Source organism: Schistocerca cancellata, chromosome 1 (assembly GCF_023864275.1).
Source record: "Schistocerca cancellata isolate TAMUIC-IGC-003103 chromosome 1, iqSchCanc2.1, whole genome shotgun sequence".
In the NCBI taxonomy this organism is placed as follows: domain Eukaryota; kingdom Metazoa; phylum Arthropoda; class Insecta; order Orthoptera; family Acrididae; genus Schistocerca; species Schistocerca cancellata.
The window spans coordinates 1,057,010,340-1,057,027,097 of record NC_064626.1 but is presented as its reverse complement, the minus strand read 5'-3'; the positions used below and the strand labels follow the sequence as shown (position 1 = coordinate 1,057,027,097).

Sequence of the window (16,758 nt, the reverse complement as noted above, 5' to 3'; positions counted from 1 at the left end):
ATTCTAGAGAGAGAACATCGCATTTGTTAAACTCCTGTAAGACGAATATACTCTAACTTGATAGAAAAAAGGAAAGCACATTTTCGATATTATTTCGGATAGTGTTTTCCAACTGTAAGTAAATTGTTTTCTAATTATTTGGTAGTGTGTGCTAATAGTGACCCTTGACACCCGTGCCAAGTGCATTTAGAGAAAAACGTCACATAATATATTTCACTGTTGTCAGTTTTGTTAAAAAAAAGCAAATTCTTCTAGCCAAGATATTCTTCTGCGCTTAAATAAACAGAACATAAAATAGCCGCTGAACTGAAGAGATAAACCATTTACCGTCGAATAAAAGGCTCAAAAATAGGAAACTAAACGTGAAAGAGGCTACTACTAGTAGAAATTAGAACAGCACTTGATAAAAATCTAAATTGGGGAATACAAAGAAGATATCATGACTGAACTGAAGAGGTCGATGGAAGAAAATGCTACCCCTAAGAGTATATTTTGTGTTATTGCATGCTGTATATTGGGTTAAATTCAAAGGCATAACATGTAAACACATCAGTGTGTTGGTCGTTTATGCTCTGCGTCGACCAGTGGTCCCGCAAACACGAAACGTAATTTACTGCATGATGTTTTCCGCACGTCGTAGCCTCACTGCTAAGTGGACTACAAGTGTCAGTACAGATTAACCTTTTAGCACCCAAGCGTCCCCACTTCGACGCCTGACCTGTTGTCCAGGAGGAAACCAGCATTAATGGCTTGCTCTAGCCACATGCACTAGGAAGCACTACCCAACCCAAACACATACGACCTGTAATAGCTGTAATTATTAGTCTGGAAATGACGTAAATCCAGTACACCATACTGAGTCACCAATGGAATTATCTTCACTTACAACCGTTGCACCCTTTGTATGTGCGGGAGAGAGATAATGAGCTGTCGCAGAAAATTAATTTTAAAAGACGATTGCTTGATGGGTCTATTGAGATCTGACATTACTGTTGTTCCGAAAATTATTTGTTATTGTTGAAATAATGGTAGCTCAGAAACTAGCTGAATAAGTTTATCTATAGGTGGTTTAAAGAAAAAATGGAAATTTCGTTGATCATTTTTTAGCAGTTTCGTGATGGCATAAATCAAAAACAAAAACGTAAAATTTGGTGAATGAAAACAATGGAATGAACAGAAACGAAACATCCAAACAAATTCTGATGTTTCATGTTGGAAAACAAATGGAAATATCGTTCAAAAATTTGTTTGTCTAGGTTGATGGTAAAACAGTTTGAGAGGGAAATTATAAATTGCAAAGATGGCGACACTTTCAGTTGGTTCGTTCATTCAATGACAAACATTTCGCTCACGTATAACTTTATTTGTAAGTGCCATCGTCAATTGTATTATTTTAAGTAAAGTACATGGCGAGCATATTTGAATCTCGTTTCGTTAACAGAAAGGTCAGTTTTAAGGTATGGTTGAGTTTACGGAATTTGTCGCTATTGAAGAAACCCCTGGCACTGTTCTCAACCCGGGAGATTATGCTGAAGATTATGCTGTAATTAAAGTACGTGGTGAAGGTTATCAGTTATTTAGAATGTATACAAGTATTTTTTTTTTATTTAGAAGGCAAAGGTGATGTTGATCCTTTTTTGGAAAGACGAGGCACACGAGGCACGTTTATTTTAACATAAGAGGAGTCATTTTTCAGTCAAAGAAATGTTGTTACAAAGGTCTTTAGTTACATCTGCGGGAACGACTAGTAGAATCAAAGATATCATTTTTAAACATGGCGTCAGTGACATTGCTCAACAAATTCAGCCAAGGAAACTAAAAATCCCTATACAGCATCATGAAAAGAACTGGAATATATTCGCACGAGCCAGACATTAAACAGCAACAGCTGTTTGCACGGTTTACATTTTTTTTGTCAAACTAGTTGTCGTTTTATCTCTACCCGACATTTCGAGAACTTCCCTGGTTGTTGAAGTGGCTTGTGAAGATAAAATGAAAACAACTAGAAGTTCTTAACGGTCACAGCTCCTTGGTTGGTTCAAGACGAACCGAAACTGTGGGTGCGTACAAAATATCGATGTTGCGAGTTTAAACAGCGATGTTTCAATATACATACATCGTGACATCATATCACAGAAGTTGAAGGCAAAAGTCGATTTTCAGTGTTGGCACAAAACACTAGGTTACTTGTTGCCACTACCATATTTCTTTCATTTAAATGAATCTTTGTCTGAATATGTCTCATAACGTCATGTGTACGGTAGTAAAAGTAGTAGAAATAGCAAAAAGCCGTTCAATAGCCAAGATCGCAAAAAACCATTTCTTTATTAAAGACAACTGGTTTCAACAGACTTTGCTGTCATCTTCAGGTCTCAAAAATCTTTTTGTTGTAATTCATGTTCATTTTACGCTGAACCACATGCACAAGATGTTACGTAGATAAAAATCAGCACCTCACATCCTGAGATCATATGCGTGAGGTTTAGCGTAGAGTGAATATGTTTTACAATAAAAGGGTTTTTAAGACCAGATGACAGCAAAGACTGGTGAAAACGGTTGTGTTAGATACAATATTTTAAGCGGTTTTGAGTGTTGAATGGTTTTTAACAATTAAAACAGATCGCCCTTCAGTGCCCTCAAAACGAGAAAATTCCGTCAGTAGAAATAGCATTTGGAAGAAAAAAGTCATACGTCGTGTTTTGTACACAATCTCAGATCGGTGGGGGATAAAAGTAGATTGAAAATACTGACGAATTGCTTGAATCTATTCCTGTTGTAAAAAGGATTGTAATGCGGTTCAAGCGAAATGTAGCAGCACCTGATGAGCTAAGTAAACTAATTCAAGAAGTATTTGTTAGATGGAATCCAACGTTCTGTATGACCCTGCTAACGGCTGCAAATATCATAGATGTGATTTATGGTTGTGATATTTCGCGTTGTATGGAAGTTGCTACTAGTGAAATTTGCGCAGAAAAGTACATCGCAAGCAGTAAAATAATCCTGATAATTACTATGTCGCATATCAAAATATGTCATGTAACCAACACAAATAGTCGAGAGAACTTTGAGGGCCGCTTCATAAAGGAAATGAAAAAGCCCTTATTCCCAAATGAACATGTTCGTCAGCTATATCAAAGTTTGTCCAGCCTATGTTCAGGAAGTATCCGTCTTTTTGATTTGCAGCTCCTTGTATTGGCCGTGTTTGCAGTTAAAATTTTTTGTATGTGAGGTCCGCCAGTTATGCATACACCGTTTTCCTCAGTACCCAAACATGTTTCGGCACCACTGTGCCATCATCAGTGGATTTACGTTTTTATTTATTCTTTACATTTGGTGTGTATGGATTTTCTGTATCACTTTTGCGTTAATTACTATAGGTAGCTTGTCATGTTTTAGTGTGGCAAGCATTTCCATTCTCCGCATCATGCTGAGATATTGTGATGCATACGTAAGTATAACAAGTATTTTCCACAAATAACGTAGTGAAAAGTGCTTTACTAAGTTAATACACTTAGCTCTGAGCTGCCACTATGCCGCGGCCGCCCGCCCCTTTGGCCGTTCCCCCAGCCCCGACACTTTTGCGCTCTGCCTTGGCAGCGCCTCGGCAGTACCTGTCGCGCCGTGTTTCATGCGGTCGCTAACACCGCTTGGGCTGACCCTCACCTGCGCCAGCCACGCTTAATTCGCCCCTAAAAAAATAGCCCGATATTTCTGTGGGCGCCACGCCACGCCGAGCCAGAAATTGTGTTGAAATTAAGTTTGTCCTTCGGATTTATTACTGGCAACAGGTGCGCATCCTCGGAAGCGTGCGGAGCTCTTGGTTGAGACGGGTTAGTTCTACAGTATGAGCTCCAGTGGACGAGTAAACAAACAAATTTGGGTGCCAAATGAGTGTTGCGTTTATTGAGACGCGGTTTGAAATACGTGAAGAATGAGAATTAAAGGCGGTGTTCGCAAAAGGCGATGCGTAGTCAGATGGACTCTCTGCTTTATTATGCAGTTATATATAATTTTGTCCTCCCGATGGGTCCACAACTCGGGGTCTAATAGCTAGGTTTGCTGCCTTTGGATCACGGGGCCGGGTTCGATTCCCGGCCGGGTCGGTAATTTTCTCCGCCCAGGAACTGGTTGTTTGTGTTGTCCTCAACATTTCATCATTATTTGTGAAAATGGCGAGACTTGACTGTGTAAGGACTGGGAATTTATACGGGCGCTGATAAACGCGCAGTTGAGGGCCCCACAAACCAAATATCATGATCCCGATGGTAAAACTCAAAACAGTGATTTGGCTAAGGTGAAATTGCACTGGAATAAACGAGAAACGATGTGTCCACATAGAAAATGATTATGAGACTACGCAAAAAACAGTAAAACAGCAACTGACTGCCACCACGAAACTTTACTGGACGGGATGTACTATGTGTCGTTGCTTAAGCGACCAATATTAGGTGATAAAAGATCGCTCTTCCGTAATGCACCTACTCACCAATCTTGAAGACAATAAATACAACAGTCGCAATATTTTGAAATATTCCATTTCACTACCAGTTTTCGCGCTTCATTGGTATCATCTTCAGGCCCGAATAAACGGAGCTAGATATGTCATCCATCGTCTGTGCTATTACAGGGATCACCAATCACAACTGTCTATTGTAGATTTCTGAAACTTCTATGTAGACGTGGACACTCCACACCTCTAACTGTCAGACAAGATGGAACTACAGATACTCACAGATCATATGTTGCGATGGCTGTCAGGAAAGATACTGTGTCGAAGCGGTCCTACCCCCCCCCCCCCCTCCGTATTTTCTGAATCCTGTTCTTTTTGATATTTGACCTTTCCGAAAAAAACTAACTTGGGGTAGACGAAGTACGCTGTGAATAAGCATTATGCCAAGTTCGATGAAATAAAGATACTGAAATAATGCTGGTTATAATTCACCAGTACACCCTCCCCCTTTCCATCTACCATTATTTTAAAAAATCGAACTTCCATGTGTAAAACATCTGTTTCACGCATCCGATTTATGACGTCATATCTCATGAAGTCTGTCTCGTACATTCAGTTATCTTCGCAGATACATGCAGTGGTGTATGTGGATACCGTCCGAGAAATGTGTCGTGAACAGAGTTAGTACTAAAGAAGTAATAAATTAAAACGTCATGGCTGATGCCGTAGTTTTATTGCATGAACAGTGCAAATGTAGCAAATGATAAAGTTTTGCTTTCACGGTATTGTACGGTTGTATTAAGAAAATCTTTTGAAAAGGTTTGAAACTATGTGTAAAGTCGCTAAGGGTTTTTATTCTCAAACACTTGATGAACACATTCTGGGTAATTTGCGCGCCGTGAGCTATGCTGTTTCTAGACATACACAAAATTTCCTGCTCTGGAACGTCGTAATGCGAATATATTTCAGAAATCCGTCCATAAATTCTTCAACATACTGCTTAATATAAAGCAAATAAATCTCACACAGGAAGGAAATACTCTTCTGAATAAAGGACCTACGTATAACATAATTTCTAACGTTAAAGATTCCGTTTTTATGGAAAATGTAACGGTGGATATTAAAACCGGCCTCCATAATGTAAAAATGGGAAGTTCCCGGCGGGTCGAATAATGATATTTGTAACGTAATTAATAAAAATTATATCTGTGGGGAGTACTCACATAATAAAGCTCGGAAGATGATTAAAAATATTAATACGGGGTGATTCTAAAGTCACTATACATTTTATACTTAAACAAATTTTATTAACGAATATCTAATGACACTGAAACTTATGTTACAATGGGACATAATTTCAGTACATTTCAATGTGACCACCTTGCATGTCTAGGCACACCCTCCAGCGCTCCACTATAGACCGAAAAACCTGCCCGAGCGTATGTGGTGTAATCTCAGCAGCTGCGGCTCGAATCCGCTGTGTTAAGTGCTCAGTGCTGCGGATCTTACATTTCAATGTGACCACCTTGCATGTCTAGGCACACCCTCCAGCGCTCCACTATAGACCGAAAAACCTGCCCGAGCGTATGTGGTGTAATCTCAGCAGCTGCGGCTCGAATCCGCTGTGTTAAGTGCTCAGTGCTGCGGATCTTAAGCAGGTACAGTTTAGACTTGATAAGCTCCCATGCAAAAAAGTATAAGGGTGTCATGTCAGGAGAACGGGGTGCCCACATCCGTGGAGAGGCACGACCAATCCGTCTGCCGGGAAATGCTTGATTCAGATAATCCCGGACAACGAGGGCAAAATGGGGTGGTGCTCCATCCCGTTGACAAACAACAGTATTCATAATTCCATCAGATATGAACTGGGGCGACAAAAACTGTTCCAACATATTAGGTATGTGGTTCCAGCAACGGTTTGTTCTGCGAAGAAGAAGGGTCCGTACACTGCTGACCTCTTTATCCCTATCCACACGTTCACTTTTGCTGTGTCCCGCTGCCACTCCTGCAGCACACTTGGTTGTTCGTCTGTCCAGATCCTGCAATTGTGTCTGTTCACATGTCCACAGGTATGTCATCACTGAACAAGACATTTTGCATCAAATTATCATTTTCCACAGCTTGTAGCAGGTCATGATACATAGCTTGTCTGGCTGCGTAGTCCTCCACTTCAAGCTTACGTACGACCTGGATATGGTACGCACGTTTGTGCAGCCTGTAACGAAATCTCCCTACTAAGTCTCCTGGAAGGTGCGGAAGGCTACGTGTAATCGCATCCTGCACACTTTGCACGGTGTCTGGCGTTATAGCTGACTCCCCTGTACGTTCTTCATCTGCAACACTGCCAGTACGTTTTTATTTATTGACGAGGGTCTTGATAGCAAGCCTGGTGGGGCCTGTTTCCTGGAATCGACGGGAAAAGTCTGTCCGCACCTGTTCATACGTCATTCCACGAATACGAGCAGAAACAACAGCCATTCGTTCTTCTTTGGTTAGCTTTCTGTCGTAGTACCTGCTAGAAACAAATATTCCGTTATTACATCACAGAAATGTATAGTGACTTTAGAATCACCCTGTATTAAACATAAGCAATAAGAAGCCATTATAGCGGAATCAGGTACAGAAAACACAGTAGCTATTCAGAATGAGATTTTCACTCTGCAGCGGAGTGTGCGCTGATATGAAACTTCCCGGCAGATTAAAACCGTATGCCCGACCGAGACTCGAACTCGGGACCTTTGCCTTTCGCGGGCAAGTGCTCTACCAACTGAGCTACCGAAGCACGACTCATGACCGGTCCTCACAGCTCTACTTCTGCCAGTATCTCGTCTCCTACCTTCCAAACTTTACAGAAGCTCTCCTGCCCGCGAAAGGCAAAGGTCCCGAGTTCGAGTCTCGGTCGGGCACACAGTTTTTATCTGCCAGGAAGTTTTACAGTAGCTATTGTTAGTAAAGACGGATATGTAACCAAAACTAAAAACGTCTTTGTGGAGAATAATATCTCTGATTTGGAGGAGTATCCAGGCACTACATTACCCAAAAAAAAAAAAAAAAAAAAAAATCGATCGCTGTAGTGACTCAGTATACTTGGTGAAGACTTAGAATTAAAGCAGTTGATTAGTATGAATCCACAGACTGCGAAGCTATGTCCGGTGGTTAGCAGTATCAGCAGTTGATGCCGTGAATTAGCCAGATCTTTGCTTGGGAAGATAAAAAAATCTTGCGTTTCACAGAATAATTTTCAGTAATTAACAGCCAGGTCTGGTAAATAAATTAAAAGTATTGAAATGTAGCGAAGAGACTGAACTAGTTTCTTCCGGTAATACTAACCTTTACACTACCGTTCCGGTTCAAACCACTTTAGATATAGTAGAGAAGAACCTGAGGGTATTTTTAAAAAAATGAATAACTAATGAACAAGTTACAGAACTAATAACGCTCTTAAAAGTGGCAGTAGAATACAGTTATTTCGAGTTTAATGGAAAGGTGTACAACAGCTGGATGACCTTGCAAAGGGTAATCAGTTATTAGGCATCCTGGCCAATATTTTTGTAAACACGTTTGAAGAAAATTTTTTTTAATGTCACCAATTATATTCGAGGTACCTCGACGATATTTTAATTGTATATAATGGAACTGAAAATTAAACTGGACCGCTCTTTGCATTGTTCAACAGCCTCAATGAAATCATTAATTTTCCCTGTAAGCTGTAAAGTGAAAATCGTGAAATAAGTTTTTCAGATCTCCAACTTGTGGTCATAGAATAGTTTTCGATATTTTCCGAAAAATAGTTAATACGGATAAAAATTACACCATCTGACTCAACGCACTCCGTTTCATAAGATGTCCTTCTTTCATTCAGACATGAATCGTGCAATAATAACTCCTTTATCTCCGGAAAAAAATAGAAAAAAGGTGAATATATTTACAACCGTAGCTTCTAATAACGGATACAATCCATCTTCAGTAGAAATAAATTTTTAGAGGAAGACTAGAAATAGAGTTAGTACGTTAGGTAGCAGTAAAAATAAGAAAAGTGAAACTGGAAGGTGTATTTCAATACCTTTCATATGCAATGTCTTACTCGGAATTAAACGTTTGTTGTTTAAGAAGAATGGCTGAAAACCAAAACCTGAAGCAAAATTACATTAGATGCATTTCCATTATTTTATAACGGACACCCAGGGAAAGGGGGGAAGGGGGGGGGGGGCTTTCAGTGTTAGATGTATAAGAACACCTGCTGGGTAAAAAAGGGTACCAATATTCATAATTCTAAGTCTCAGAACACTCTCTAAAATCAGGTCATATTCGATAAGTGTTTTGTATCTATTGGATCTATTGGGTTCCTGTAGTCATGTCCTACTTCATGAACCACGGGCAACGTATGAGTGGCCAAGTAAGTGGTCCCGACAGTCGGGATACCAGTTACTTTGGAATAAGGCTGGGCATCTCGGACATATTCTGAGTCGTGGTCACCTTTGTGCTCATACGGCAAAGACTACCAAATCCACCGGTTAGTCCCTCAGCCGTTAGGGGTAAAACCCAATGGGACTCAGGGCAAGTAAGGCTAGCAACCTGCTTCCCTGGTACTTTAAATATGATGCTGGCAACAATCAGAGCAAAATGCCTCGGACCTTTGGAGGTGACGGAGTCCCACCTCTAATTGACAAACCAGGGACTCCTAAGATACGACTTGGCAAACAAATGGTAATGAGATGGGGAGCTATTAATATCAATGGGGGCTACTCTGGGAAGAAGGTAGAGCTGGCAGAGGCTGCAAGTAAGATGGGGCTGGACGTTTTAGCTGTTAGTGACATTCGGGTAAGGGGTGAGAAAGAAGAGGAAGTGGGAGAATACAAGGTCTACCTGTCAGGAGTCAAAGCAGGAATAGCACAATGGGGTGTAGGGCTTTACATCAGGAAAGAAATGGAACCCAGCGTAGTAGCAATAAGGTATGTAAACGAACGACTGATGTGGATAGATTTGACAATGTCTAGCAAGAAAATTAGGATTGTGTCAGTATATTCGCATTGTGAAGGGACAGATCAAGATAAGATGGATAGTTTTTATGAGGCACTCAGTGATGTAGTTGTTAGAGTAAAGGACAAGGACAGTGTTCTGCTCATGGGTGTTTTTAACGCCAGGATTGGAAATCGAACAGAAGGGTATGAAAAGGTTATGGGTAAATTTGGAGAGGATATGGAGGCCAACAGGAACGGGAAACAACTCTTGGATTTCTGTGCCAGTATGGGCTTAGTAATCACAAACTCCTTTTTTAAACATAAGAACATTCACCGGTATACTTGGGAAGGCAGGGGAACCAGATCTGTCATTGACTATATAATAACAGATCAGGAATTCTGGAAGGCTGTGAGGGACACACGTGTATTCAGAGGATTCTTTGATGACACTGATCATTATTTAATCTGCAGTGAAATTGGGATTGTGAGGCCGAAAGTGCAGGAGGTCAGGTCCATATGTAGGAGGATAAGAGTGGAGAAACTTCAGGATAAAGAAATCAGGCACAAGTACATAACAGCGATCTCAGAAAGGTACCAGTTAGTTGAATGTAGTCAATTACAGTCATTGGAAAAGGAATATACAAGGTACAGGGACACAGTACTAGAAGTGGCTAAAGAATGTCTTGGAACAGTAGTGTGTAAAAGTAGTATGAAGCAAACAGCTTGGTGGAATGATACAGTCAAGGCAGCCTGTAAAAGGAAAAAGAAGGCGTATCAAAAATGGCTACATACCAGAACCCAGGTAGACAGAGAAAGTTATGTTGAAGAAAGAAACAAAACCAAACAGGTAATTGCAGCATCCAAGAAGAAATCGTAGGAAGACTTTGGAAACACGTTGGTGACTATGGGTCAAGCTGCTGGAAAACCATTCTGGAGTGTAATTAGCAGTCTTCGAAAGGGAGGTAAGAAGGAAATGACAAGTATTTTGGACAGGTCAGGAAAACTGCTGGTCAATCCTGTGGATGCCTTGGGCAGATGGAGGGAATATTTTGAAGAGTTGCTCAATGTAGGTGAAAATGCGATCAGTAATGTTTCAGATTTCGAGGTAGAATGGGATAGGAATGATGATGGAAATAGGATCACATTTGAGGAAGTGGAAAAAAATGGTCAATAGATTGCAGTGCAATAAAGCGGCTGGGGTGGATGAAATTAAGTCGGAACTCATCAAATACAGTTGAATGTCAGGTCTTAAATGGCTACACAGGATAACTGAAATGGTCTAGGAGTCGGGACAGGTTCCATCAGACTGGACAAAAGCAGTAATCACACCAATCTTTAAACATGGAAACAGAAAAGATTGTAACAACTACAGAGGTATCTCTTTAATCAGCGTTGTGGGTAAAATCTTCTCAGGTATTGTTGAAAGGAAAGTGCGAGTATTAGTTGAGGACCAATTGGATGAAAATCAGTGTGGGTTTAGGCCTCTTAGAGGTTGTCAGGACCAGATCTTTAGCTTACGGCAAATAATGGAGCAGTGTTATGAGTGGAACAGGGAATTGTATCTATGCTTTATAGATCTAGAAAAGGCATATGACCGGGTTCCTAGGAGAAGTTATTGTCTGTCCTACAAGATTATGGAATAGGAGACAAACCTTTGCAAGCAATTAAAGGTCTTTACATGGATAGTTAGGCAGCCGTTAGAGTTGACGGTAAATTGAGTTCGTGGTTCAGAGTAGTTTCAGGGGTAAGACAAGGCTGCAACCTGTCTCCACTGTTGTTCATATTATTTATGGATCATATGTTGAAAACAATAGACTGGCTGGGTGAGATTAAGATATGTGAACACAAAATAAGCAGTCTTGCATATGCGGATGACTTAGTTGTGATGGCAGATTCGATTGAAAGTTTGCAAAGTAATATTTCAGAGCTAGATCAGAAATGTAAGGACTATGGTATGAAGATTAGCATCTCCAAAACGAAAGTAATGTCAGTGGGAAAGAAATATAAACGGATTGAGTGCCAAATAGGAGGAACAGAGTTAGAGCAGGTGGACGGTTTCAAGTACTTAGGATGCATATTCTCACAGGATGGCAACATAGTGAAAGAACTGGAAGCGAGGTGTAGCAAAGCTAATGCAGTGAGCGCTCAGCTACGATCTACTCTCTTCTGCAAGAAGGAATTCAGTACCAAGACTAAGTTATCTGTGCACCGTTCAATCTTTCGACCAACTTTGTTGTATGGGAGCGAAAGCTGGGTGGATTCAGGTTCCCTTATCAACAAGGTTGAGGTTACGGATATGAAAGTAGCTAGGATGATTGCAGGTACTAGTAGATGGGAACAATGGCAGGAGGGTGTCCACAATGAGGAAATCAAAGAAAAACTGGGAATGAACTCTATAGATGTAGCAGTCAGGGCGAACAGACTTAGGTGGTGGGGTCATGTTACACGCATGGGAGAAGCAAGGTTACCCAAGAGACTCATGGATTCAGCAGTAGAGGGTAGGAGGAGTCGGGGCAGACCGAGGAGAAGGTACCTGGATTCGGTTAAGAATGATTTTGTAGTAATAGGTTTAACATCAGAAGAGGCACCAATGTTAGCACTGAATAGGGGATTATGGAGGAACTGTATAAGGGGGGCTATGCTCCAGACTGAACGCTGAAAGGCATAATCAGTATTAAATGATGATGATGATGATGATGATGATGGAGGAACTAGAGATTTTTAGACACACGATAAGGAAAGATGGCCTGCTCTTAAACGAACAGTAGCAATCGAGAAAAAGAAGTTTGTTTAGCGGTTTCACACCGTTGCTCGCGATCGTGTGATAATTTGCCGCGGCAGATTGTCAAATCACTTCCTCTTCGGAAGCGTTTTTTTCCTCGCATACATCGCGTAACGTTTTTTTCTTTAATGGGAGGCCATTATTTCTTTGACAAACTGGTTTGACACAAGAGGGTTATGTTAATTACTTAGCGTAACGTCGTTTTCAGAGCTTCAAAACTTTTTACCTTTCAATATTTTTTACTAGGAAATCAGGCTACTTATGCCTCCATGTTATTATAGATTTGTTCCTTATTACCATAGCGTGAAAAAAACGTGGGAGAGTGTTCAGTTAGAAATTGTATGGTACTTTTGATTCTATTTAACTTTTTCCGATTTCACTCCGTTCCTGTTATACTGTTTTATTCTGGTAGCAGCTTAGATGACTACTTTGTATTTTACGACACTGTGTCGCAGCAAGAAAGGTTAAATATTATACAACTAAGCGTGTATTACGGCATCAGCCCCGACGTGTGGCATATTCCGTGCCAATCCAGCTAAGCGCTGCAGCTAGTTGCTACGCGCTTAGTTTGACGTTTGTCTGTTCAATAGGCGTACCTGTTTTAATCTGATATTCATATTGTCTGTACGTGACTTGAGTGCCTCAGCTCATGGAGGATGTAACATCTTTTACGTAATGTGATACAAATAAGTAGAAATTTTTAAGAATTGAAATAATTTCACCTTCACAACTATGAGCAAGATACTACTTTTTGTTACATTTTTTTTTACGTAACTCATTCTTCAAAAGAAGATATCCTTAGGGGTATCGTAACCTGCGTAAGCCTAAAAATGAAAAAAATGGCAACTGATTCTCTGTTTATTATTAATGGAAAAAAATCAAACAGGTGGAAGTGCCTCCTTATACTGCATTTTACCACACGGCTATATTTTTTTTTTTTTTTTGGTCATCAGTCTACTGACTGGTTCGATGCGGCCCGCCACGAATTCTTATCCTGTGCTAACCTCTTCATCTCAGAGTAGCACTTGCGACCTACGTCCTCAGTTATTTGCTTGACGTATTCCAATCTCTGTCTTCCTCTACAGTTTTTGCCCTCTACAACGCCCTCTAGTACCATGGAAGTCATTCCCTCATGTCTTAGCAGATGTCCTATCATCCTGTCCCTTCTCCTTATCAGTGTTTTCCACATATTCCTTTCCTCTCCGATTCTGCGTAGAACCACCTCATTCCTTACCTTATCAGTCCACCTAATTTTCAACATTCGTCTATAGCACCACATCTCAAATGCTTCGATTCTCTTCTGTTCCGGTTTTCCCACAGTCCATGTTTCACTACCATACAATGCTGTACTCCAGACGTACATCCTCGGAAATTTCTTCCTCAAATTAAGGCCGGTATTTGATATTAGTTGACTTCTCTTGGCCAGAAATGCCTTTTTTGCCATAGCGAGTCTGCTTTTGATGTCCTCCTTGCTCCGTCCGTCATTGGTTATTTTACTGCCTAGGTAGCAGAAATCCTTAACTTCATTGACTTCGTGACCATCAATCCTGATGTTAAGTTTCTCGCTGTTCTCATTTCTACTACTTCTCATTACCTTCGTCTTTCTCCGATTTACTCTCAAACCATACTGTGTACTCATTAGACTGTTCATTCCGTTCAGCAGATCATTTAATTCTTCTTCACTTTCACTCAGGATAGCAATGTCATCAGCGAATCGTATCATTGATATCCCTTCACCTTGTATTTTAATTCCACTCCTGAACCTTTCTTTTATTTCCATCATTGCTTCCTCTATGTACAGATTGAAGAGTAAGGGCGAAAGGCTACAGCCTTGTCTTACACCCTTCTTAATACGAGCACTTCGTTCTTGATCGTCCACTCTTATTATTCCCTCTTGGTTGTTGTACATATTGTATATGACCCGTCTCTCCATATAGCTTACCCTTACTTTTTTCAGAATCTCGAACAGCTTGCACCATTTTATACTGTCGAATGCTTTTTCCAGGTCGACAAATCCTATGAAAGTGTCTTGATTTTTCTTTAGCCTTGCTTCCATTATTAGCCGTAACGTCAGAATTGCCTCTCTCGTCCCTTTACTTTTCCTAAATACAAACTGATCTCACCTAGCGCATTCTCAATTTTCTTTTCCATTCTTCTGTATATTATTCTTGTAAGCAGCTTCGATGCATGAGCTGTTACGCTGATTGTGCGATAATTCTCGCATTTGTCAGCTCTTGCCGTCTTCGGAATTGTGTGGATGATGCTTTTCCGAAAGTCAGATGGTATATCGCCAGACTCATATATTCTACACACCAACGTGAATAGTCGTTTTGTTGCCACTTCCCCCAATGATTTTAGAAATTCTGATGGAATGTTATCTATCCCTTCTGCCTTATTTGACCGTAAGTCCTCCAAACCTCTTTTAAATTCCGATTCTAATACTGGATCCCCTATCTCTTCTAATTCGACTCCTGTTTCTTCTTCTATCACATCAGACAAATCTTCACCCTCATAGAGGCGTTCAATGTATTCTTTCCACCTATTTGCTCTCTCCTCTGCATTTAACAGTGGAATTCACATTGCACTCTTACTGTTACCACCGTTGCTTTTAATGTCACCAACGGTTGTTTTGACTTTCCTGTATGCTGAGTCTGTCCTTCCGACAGTCATATCTTTTTCTATGTCTTCACATTTTTCCTGTAGCCATTTCGTCTTAGCTTCCCTGCACTTCCTCATTCCTCAGCGACTTGTATTTCGGTATTCCTGATTTTCCCGGAACATGTTTGTACTTCCTCCTTTCATCAATCAACTGAAGTATTTCTTCTGTTACCCATGGTTTCTTCGCAGCTACCTTCTTTGTACCTATGTTTTCCTTCCCAACTTCTGTGATGACCCTTTTTAGAGATGTCCATTCCTCTTCAACTGTACTGCCTACTGCGCTATGCCTTATTGCTGTATCTATAGCGTTAGAGAACCTCAAACGTATCTCGTCATTCCTTAGTACTTCCGTAACCCACTTCCTTGCGTATTGATTCTTCCTGACTAATGTCTTGAACTTCAGCCTACTCTTCATCACTACTATATTGTGATCTGAGTCTATATCTGCTCCTGGGTACGCCTTACAATCCAGTATCTGATTTCGGAATCTCTGTCTGACCATGATGTAATCTAATTGATATCTTCCCGTATCTCCTGGCCTTTTCCAAGTATACGTCCTCCTCTTGTGATTCTTGAACAGGGTATTCGCTATTGCTAGCTGAAACTTGTTACAGAACTCAATTAGTCTATCTCCTCTTTCATTCCTTGTCCCAAGCCCATATTCTCCTGTAACTTTTTCTTCTACTCCTTCCCCTACACCTGCATTCCAGTCGCCCATGACTATTAGATATTCGTCCCCCTTTATATACTGCATTACCCTTTCAATATCCTCATACACTTTCTCTATCTCTTCATCTTCAGCTTGCGACGTCGGCATGTATACCTGAACTATCGTCGTCGGTGTTGGTCTGCTGTCGATTCTGATTAGAACAACCCGGTCACTGAACTGTTCACAGTAACACACCCTCTGCCCTACCTTCCTATTCATAACGAATCCTACACCTGTTATACCATTTTCTGCTGCTGTTGATATTACCCGATACTCATCTGACCAGAAATCCTTGTCTTCCTTCCACTTCACTTCACTGACCCCTACTATATCTAGATTGAGCCTTTGCATTTCCCTTTTCAGATTTTCTAGTTTCCCTACCACGTTCAAGCTTCTGACATTCCACGCCCCGACTCGTAGAACGTTATCCTTTCGTTGATTATTCAATCTTTTTATCATGGTAATCTCCCCCTTGGCAGTCCCCTCCCGGAGATCTGAATGGGGGACTAGTCCGGAATCTTTTGCCAATGGAGAGATCATCATGAAACTTCTTCAATTACAGGCCACATGTCCTGTGGATACACGTTACGTGTCTTTAATGCAGTGGTTTCCATTGCCTTCTGCATCCTCATGTCGTTGATCATTGCTGATTCTTCCGCCTTTAGGGGCAATTTCCCACCCCTAGGACAAGACAGTGCCCTGAACCTCTACCCGCTCCTCCGCCCTCTTTGACAAGGCCGTTGGCAGAAAGAGGCTGACTTCTTATGCCGGAAGTCTTCGGCAGCCAATGCTGATTACTTATCAAAATTTAGGCAGTGGCGGGGATCGAACCCGGGACCGAAGACATTTTGATTATGAATCAAAGACGCTACCACTTGACCACGGGAACACCTGCCACGGCGACTACCAAATTGAATTTGCTTTTCTTAATGAAAATACATTCTCCACGAACAATAAATGGATGGGTTTTTCTCCATGAAATTACGTCCTCCACAAAGAATACTCTATCAGCCACTGCTTATTAACACAAAAAGAAAAGGACAACCTCTTTTATCCATTGAATAATATACGATTTTAAAATACTTTACAGGTTATTATTTACGATCGACCTTATTGCCCTTTAAAACTGAAAAGTGATGGTCCCTTTTTTCATTTCTTTTATGGAGGGTGTTTAAATATACCTGTCCCATATTATTAC

At 40.8% G+C, this 16,758-nt stretch overlaps 1 protein-coding gene and 1 non-coding gene across 2 annotated transcripts in view; one reads left to right on the top strand and one right to left on the bottom strand.

Moving 5' to 3' along the window:
• Positions 1-16,758, top strand: part of LOC126162937 (guanylate cyclase 32E) — a 935,168-nt gene that overhangs the window by 419,194 nt on the left and 499,216 nt on the right. The window lies entirely within an intron of this gene.
• Trnas-cga (transfer RNA serine (anticodon CGA)) lies at positions 7,159-7,233 on the bottom strand. Its single transcript has one exon. It is a non-coding gene; the product is annotated as a tRNA-Ser (tRNA).